General features: G+C 44.0%; 1 non-coding gene across 1 annotated transcript; it reads right to left on the bottom strand.

Moving 5' to 3' along the window:
• Nucleotides 1–7136: 7136 nt before the first annotated feature.
• On the bottom strand, nt 7137–7243 carry LOC123109169 (small nucleolar RNA R71). The gene has a single exon (XR_006452464.1). It is a non-coding gene; the product is annotated as a small nucleolar RNA R71 (small nucleolar RNA).
• Nucleotides 7244–8846: the final 1603 nt, after the last annotated feature.

Raw genomic sequence — 8846 nt, 5'->3', positions numbered from 1 at the left:
ACGGATGGATTGGGGAAATCCTCTGCCTGGGTTTTGCCGTTGAAGGAGGCCAACCCTGCTCGAACAAGGACTAGATCCGCAGGAGGGAGAAACCCCTGCATTTGCTGCTCCACCAGCTGACAGTGGGATACGAAGCACTTCTCCCATTCGCCTCTTTATGGGCCGCATGGACGGGAGGAGGGGCTGGTGACGCTAGACATGTTGGAGTGTTCTTTCCTAGCAACCTTTGAGGATTTTCTCCGCGAGATGTTAAATGGATCTGGGATCCAATCTCGTTAAATAGATGTTGTCCCTCGCGTGGCTGGGGTGTTAAGTGCAAAAATACCCTGACCTCTCACATTCGCTCGACACGTGGAAACTAAAGTTGTTGATACACAGAAGCCGAGGGGTACAACATTAAATGGAAGGCCGAACACACTACTTGGAGGTCATCGGTGGAGGAACCCGCCTTGCAATGCCGAAGATAGTCTATGCGCAGAACACCTCGTCATTGAAGACTAGTTCGGGGGCTACTGAGGGAGTCCTGGACTAAGAGGTCCTCGGGCGTCCGGCCTGTTAGCCATGGGCCGGACTGATGGGCTATGAAGATGCGAAGACCAAAGACTGTACCTATGTCCGGATGGGACTCTCCTTGGCGTGAAAGGCAAGCTTGGCGATCAAATATGTAGATTATTTTCTTTGTAACTGACCTTGTGTAACCCTAGATCCTCCCGATGTCTATATAAACCGGAGGACTTAGTCCGGAAGAGGGATTTCATTATCATAGTCATACAGGCTAGACTTTTAGTTTAGCCATCTCGATCTCGTGGTAGATCAACTCTTGTAATACTCATATTCATTGTTGAGGAAATCGTTAACTGGTAGCTGCTCGATCGGCTGGTGAGTAGGGGATTAATAGGCTAATCGGCAAGTTAATCGGCCATTTAATCAATTAATCGGATGATTTATTGGGTAATCGACTATTTGGGGACCCTATGAGTAGGGATTAATCGGCAAGTTAACTGGTTAATCGGATGAATTCTTGAACAGGGCTCATATTCATCAAGATCAATCAAGCAGGAAGTAGGGTGTTACCTCCATAGAGAGGGCCCGAACCTGGGTAAACATAGTGTCCCCTGCCTCCTGTTACCATCGACCTTAGATGCACAGTTCGGGACCCCCTACCCGAGATCCACCGGTTTTGACACCGACATTCTTCATCTCCAAAACATTGTCATGATCTCTATCATCACCGGCATGACACCATGATCTCCATCATCTTGATCTCTATCAACATGTCGTCACATGGTCGTCTCACCAACTATTGCTTTTGCAACTATTGCTATCGCATAGCGACAAAGTAAAGCAATTATATGGCGCTTGCATCTTATCCAATAGAGAGACAACCATAAGGCTCCTGCCAGTTGCCGATAACTTTAGCAAAACATGATCATCTCATACAACAATTTATATCTCATCACATCTTGACCATATCACATCACAACATGCCCTGCAAAAACAAGTTAGACGTCCTCTACTTTGTTGTTGCAAGTTTTACGTGGCTGCTACGGGCTGAGCAAGAACCGTTCTTACCTATGCATCAAAAAAACCACAACGCGGTATAGTGATTGCTTTTTGATCTTCAGAAAGAACCATGTTCATTAAATCCGATTCAACTAAAGTTGGAGAAAAAACTGACACCCACCAGCCACATGTGTGCGAAGCACGTCGGTAGAACCAGTCTCGCGTAAGCGTACGCGTAATATCGGTCTGGGCCGCTTCATCCAACAATACCGTCAAATCAAGAATCAACTAGTGATGGCAAGCAATATGTATATACCCATGCCCACAACTCCTTTGTGTTCTACTCGTGCATATAATATCTACGCATAAACCTGGCTCTGATGCCACTGTTGGGGAATGCAGTAATTTCGAAAAAATTATTACGCACACGCAAGATCATGGTGATTCATAGCAAGGAGAGGGGATAGTGTTGTCTACGTACCCTCATAGACCGTAAGCGGAAGCGTTATGACAACGTGGTTGATGTAGTCGTACGTCTTCACGATCGACCGATCCTGGTACCGAAAGTACAGGACCTTCACGATCTGCACACGTTCGGCTCAGTAACGTCCCATGAACTCACGACCCAGTAGAGTGTCGAGGGAGAGCTTCGTCAGCACAACGGCGTGATGATGATGATGATGATGCTACCGGAACAGGGCTTCGCCTAAGCACCGCTATGATATGACCGAGGTGGACTATGGTGCAGGGGGGCACCGCACACGGCTAAAAGATCAATGATCAACTTGTGTGTCTATGGGGTGCCCCCTGGCCACGTATATAAAGGATGTAGGTGTTAGGAAATATGCAACTTGTATTCCCATGAGGCCATAGGCCGATATATATACATGTACAGGTGTGGAGATGTAGCACGGATCGATGAGATCTTCAACTGAGGACAAACAGGTGATTGATCTAGAGGCCCGGTCCTGCCGTGGGCAGATCTGTAGGCAAGCAAACTCCTCCGAGATCGGCAGCTGGCAGTAGATCAGATCCATAGGAAGCCGGCTCGAGCGGGGCCAACTCAATCCAGAGGAAAACCGGCTTGCTCGTGTTCGATCCAGGGAGACGGGACTGGGGAAGGAGCCGGCCTGACTTGACCTGCAAGGGAGAGTAGCGGGCGTGGAGAGCCGCCGGCTACGATAGACAGAGAAAAGGAGCAGCGGCCACAGAGGACGGCGGCGACGCGGGTTGGATCAATAGCACGAGTTGCAGCATGCAAAAAAAATTGACCTAGCTCTAATACCATGTTAGGAAATATGCAACTTGTATTCCCATGAGGCCATAGGCCGATATATATACATGTACAGGTGTGGAACATATGCAGGAAACCCCTTATACAACGGGATAAATACAAAGGGGTACATGACTTATATTATAACTCTAACAGTAGGAAGGAGGAGGCTGGCCCTCATAGGGCCTGCCCAAAGTGTGGAGTCCTACTAGGACTCCCTAGTCCTAGTAGGATTCCACCTCCTACATGGAATAGGAAAAAGGGAAGGGAGAAGGAGAAGGAAGGAAGGGGTGCCCCCTTTCCCTAGTCCAATTCGGAGTAGTCCATGGGGAAGGGGCGCGGCCACCCTTGAGGCCTTTCTCTCCTTGCCCGTATGGCCCATTAAGGCCAAATACGAATTCCCGTAACTCTCCGGTACTCTGAAAAATACCCTAATCACTCGAAACCTTTCCGATGTACGAATATAGCCTTCCAATATATCGATATTTATGTCTCGACCATTTTGAGACTCCTTGTCATGTCCCCAATCTCATAAGGGACTCCGAACAAACTTCGGTCATCAAATCGCATAACTCATAATACAAATCGTCACAGAACGTTAAGCGTGCGGACCCTACGGGTTCTAGAACTATGTAGACATGACCGAGACACATCTCCGGTCAATAACCAATAGCGGAACCTGGATGCTCATATTGGCTCCTACATATTATACGAAGATCTTTATGGGTCAAAGCGCATAATGATATACGTTGTTCCCTTTGTCATCGGTATGTTACTTGCCCGAGATTCCATCGTCGGTATCTCAATACCTAGCTCAATCTCGTTACCGGCAAGTCTCTTTACTCGTTCCGTAATGCACCACCCTGCAACTAACTCATTAGTCACTTTGCTTGCAAGGCTTATATTGATGTGCATTACCGAGAGGGAAAAGAGATACTTCTCCGACAATCGGAGTGACAAATCCTAATCTCGATCCATGCCAACTCAACAAACACCATCGGAGATGCTACCTCTTGAGCACAGCGTTGGTTTTCCACGAAGAGGAAGGGATGATGCAGCAAAGTAGCGTAAGTATTTCCCTCAGTTTTTGAGCACCAAGGTATCAATCCAGTAGGAGGCTACGCGCCAGTCCCTCGTACCTGCACAAAACAAATAAATCCTCACAACCAACGCGATAAGGGGTTGTCAATCCCTACACGACCACTTACGAGAGTGAGATCTGATAGATATGATAAGATAATATTTTTGGTATTTTTATGATAAAGATGCAAAGTAAAATAAAAGCAAAGTAAAAGCAAAGGAAATAACTAAGTATTGGGAGATTAATATGATGAAGATAGACCCGGGGGCCATAGGTTTCACTAGTGGCTTCTCTCGAGAGCATAAGTATTCTACGGTGGGTGAACAAATTACTGTTGAGAAATTGACAGAATTGAGCATAGTTATGAGAATATCTAGGTATGATCATGTATATAGGCATCACGTCCGAGACAAGTAGACCGACTCCTGCCTGCATCTACTACTATTACTCCACTCATCGACCGCTATCCAGCATGCATCTAGAGTATTAAGTTAATGAAAACAGAGTAAGGCCTTAAGCAAGATGACATGATGTAGAGGGATAAACTCATGTAATATGATGAAAACCCCATCTTGTTATCCTCGATGCCAACAATACAATACGTGCCTTGCTGCCCCTAGTGTCACTGGGAAAGGACACCGCAAGATTGAACCCAAAGCTAAGCACTTCTCCCATTGCAAGAAAGATCAATCTAGTAGGTCAAACCAAACTGATAATTCGAAGAGACTTGCAAAAATAACCAATCATACATAAAAGAATTCAGAGAAGATTCAAATATTGTTCATAGATAGACTTGATCATAAACTCACAATTCATCGGTCTCAACAAACACACCGCAAAAACAAGATTACATCGAATAGATCTCCACAAGAGAGGGGGAGAACATTGTATTGAGATCCAAAAAGAGAGAAGAAGCCATCTAGCTAATAACTATGGACCCGTAGGTCTGAGGTGAACTACTCACACTTCATCGGAGGGGCTATGGTGTTGATGTAGAAGCCCTCTGTGATCGATGCCCCCTCCGGCGGAGCTCCGGAACAGGCCCCAAGATGGGATCTCGTGGATACAGAAAGTTACGACGGTGGAATTAGGGCTTTGGCTCCGTATCTAATTGTTTGGGGTACGTAGGTATATAGGAGGAAGGAGTACGTCGGTGGAGCAACAGGGGGCCCACGAGGTAGGGGGCGCGCCTGTGGAGGGCGCGCCTGGGGGGGTAGGCGCGCCCCCCTACCTCGTGGCCTCCTCTTTTGTGTCTTGACGTAGGGTCCAAGTCTCCTGGGTCTTGTTCGTTGAGAAAATCACGTTCCCGAAGGTTTCATTCCGTTTGGACTCCGTTTGATATTCCTTTTCTTCGGAACCCTAAAACAGGCAAAAAACAACAATTCTGGGCTGGGCCTCTAGTTAATAGGTTAGTCCCAAAAATAATATAAAACTGGATAATAAAGCCCAATAATGTCCAAAACAGTAGATAATATAGCATGAAGCAATCAAAAACTATAGATATGTTGGAGACGTATCAGGAGACACCTATAGAGCACCTTTATAATCACCCAGTTACGTTGTGACATTTGGTAGCACACAAAGTGCTCCTCCGGTATTCGGGAGTTGCATGATCTTATAGTCATAGGAACATGTATAAGTTATGGAGAAAGCAATAGCAACAAATTAAACGATCATCATGCTAAGCTAAACGGATGGGTCAAGTCAATCACATCATTATCTAATGATGTGATCCCGTTAATAAAATGACAACTCATGTCTATGGTTAGGAAACATAACCATCATTGATTCAACGAGCTAGTCAAGTAGAGGCAAACTAGTGGCACTCTGTTTGTCTATATATTCACACATGTACTAAGTTTCCGGTTAATACAATTCTAGCATGAATAATAAACATTTATCATGATATAAGGAAATATAAATAACAACTTTATTATTGCCTCTAGGGCATATTTCCTTCAGAAACCTACTCCCACAGGGAGTAGGACTCCCCCCCTTGGGCGCGCCATGAGAGGGTTGGCCCTCCCCTCCTCCACTCCTTTATATACAGGGGAGGGGGGCACCCCATAGAGACACAAGTTGATTGTTTAGCCGTGTGTGGTGCCCCCTCCACAGAATTCCACCTCGGTCATATTGTTGTAGTGCTTAGGCGAAGCCCTACGTTGTTAACTTCATCATCACCGTTATCACACCGTCATGCTGACGAAACTCTCCCTCGGCTTCTGCTGGATCAAGAGTACGTGGGACGTCACCGAGCTGAACGTGAGCAGATCACAGAGGTGTCGTGCGTTCGGTACTTGATCGGTTGGATCTCGAAGATGTTCGACTAAATCAACCATGTTTCATAACGCTTCTGCTTTCGGTCTACGAGGGTACATGTACATACTCCCCTCTCGTTGCTATGCATCTTCTAGATAGATCTTGCGTGATCGTAGGAAATTTTTGAAGTATTGTGTTTCCCGACAGTAAGAACAACACCTTAGCTGCGGTCCACATAACAACTTATCAAGGCAATGAACTTAAGTCGATGAATCATGGTGAAAGTAACTAGATGATATTCCCATGTGTGCTCAAGAGGTTTTTAATCAGTATTAGAAGTTCCATCGGCTTTTCCTTAGCAACATTAAGGAGTGGGACACTTGCTGCACCTTGCTACTTTTGTTTATTGCTACTAGTTACCTATTATCATGTTATCAAATGAGATCTATCAAAATCATTTTATAGCACTTGCGGAGAAAACCTTGATAAAAACAGCTTACCGATTCCTTCTGCTCCTCATTGGGTTCGACACTCGTACTTATCGAAAGGACTACGATTGTTCCCCTATACTTGTGGGTCATCAAGACCCTTTTTCTAGTGCCATCGCCGGGGAGTGTAGCCCTCTTGGTAAGTGGAACTTGGTTTATTATATGTGCTGAATTTTATGTACATTTGTTATTATGGAAGGCAATCCTTTGAAAGGCTTGTTCAGGGTATCTTCGCCTCGAGCACAATTGGTAAGAGATGAGCCTCCACCTACTGAAAATATTTATTATGAAATTCCTGTTGGTATTATGGGAAAATTGCATGCTAATCCTTATGTAGGAGATGGATAAACTTTGTGGATTATTTAAGATTGAAGGATTACCGAGGGATGAAGTTAAAAAGAAATTATTCCCTTTATATTTGGAAGGAAAGGCATTGGCATGGTACAGACTATTGGATGATTCTGATTCATGGGACTGGAACCGAAGGAAGCTGGAATTCCACTAGAAACTTTACTCTATGCACTTGTTAATCGTAATCGGAATTATATAACTAATTTTTGGCCGCGTGAAGGAGAAAGTACCCCTCAAGCTTGGGAGAGGCTTAAGGACTTAATGCTCAAATTCCCCAATCACGAGCTCTCGAGAGATATTATTGTTCATAATTTTTATGCTAGACTTTCTCTTCATGATAAAGAAATGCTTGATTATTCTTCTACTAGTTCATTGTCAGAAAGAAGTATTGAATGCAAATGGGCTATTATTAAAAGAATTAAACACAAAACTGAAGATTGGGAGGTTAACAAAGGTAAAGAGCCAGGTATAAATTTAGAATATGATTGTGTTAAGTCTTTTGTAGAAACAAATCTTTTTCATGAGTTTGTGCAAAATATGGACTTGATTCTGAGATAGTAGTTAAATTTTGTAAATCTTTTTCTCCTCACTTTGATCTTCCTAAAGGGAAGTGGTTTAAATATCCCTGAACCTATTAAAGATACTTGTGAAAAACCTATTATTGCTAATATTGAAATACAAGCTTATTCAGCTAATCCTATTGTACCCTACTCCTTATATTAAAAGGCCTCCTTTTCTTGTTAGAATTAAGGGGCATTCTAAGGCTACAACTATGGTTCGTAAGAGTTATATTAAAGCAAATACCCCCTGAATAAATTAAAGTAGAACCTTCAATAGCAATGGCTAAAGATCTCTTTGTTGATAATATTGATGAGCATGATATATATTTCTATGAAGAAGCTGCTAGAATTGCTAAGCCTGTTAGGAATGGACATGACAAGATAGATAAAAACAAAAGATTTGTTGAAATGCCTATTGTTTCTGCTAAGATTATAGATCATTACTATCATGGTATATGTGATATTGGTGCTAGTATAAGTGTTATTCCTTTCTCTCTCTATCAAGAAGTTGTGTATGAAATTTCACCTGTAGAGATACAGGAGGCTGATTTCACTATTTATCTTGCAAATTGGGATATCATTTCACTGCTTGGGATTGTGGGAGATGTTAAAGTCTTGGAGAAAATTCCTTATTTGACACTGTCTTAAAATCTGGTTCCTATTTGACACTGGAAAAGTTTTTTTTCCCTATTTGACACTAGTCCTAAATTTTATTCCCCATACGACACTTCCGTTCATTTTGAGTCTAAATGACACCTGAAAAGACGATTTTGCCCCTCATATGGTATGTGTGCGCGCGTGCGTGTGCTGTTGCGTGTGTGGGTGCAAGCGCACATGTGTGTTGTTGCTGCTGCATGTGTGTGTGCATGTGTGCTACTGCGTGTGTGTTTGCTACTGCGTGTGTACGTGCGCGTGTGTGTGTGTTGTTGCGTGCCTATGTGTTGCCTACGTGTGTGCTGCTGCGTGTGTGTGTATGTGGGTGTGTGCTGCGTGCGTGTGTTGCTGTGTGTGTGTGTGTGTGTGTGTGTGTGTGTGTGCGCGTGTGTGTGTGTGCACGCGCGCGTGCATGTGTGTGCGCGTGCGTGTGTGTTGGTGCATGTGTATGTGTTGATGCGTGTGTGCTTCTGCTTTCGCATTGATGCTGCGTGTGTGCGCTATTGCCCCCCACACACATACCACATGAGGGGCAAAAGAGTCTTTTTAGGTGTCATTTAGGCTTAAAATGGACGAAAATGTCATATAAGGAATAAAATTTAGAACTTGTGTCAAATAAAGAAGAAAAACTTTTCCAGTGTCAAATAAGGAAGCAGATTTTAAGATAGTGTCAAATA

The sequence above is a fragment of the Triticum aestivum genome, chromosome 5A (assembly GCF_018294505.1).
Source record: "Triticum aestivum cultivar Chinese Spring chromosome 5A, IWGSC CS RefSeq v2.1, whole genome shotgun sequence".
In the NCBI taxonomy this organism is placed as follows: domain Eukaryota; kingdom Viridiplantae; phylum Streptophyta; class Magnoliopsida; order Poales; family Poaceae; genus Triticum; species Triticum aestivum.
The sequence above is the reverse complement of the archived record's forward strand: the minus strand, read 5'-3'. Positions and strand labels throughout refer to the sequence as shown.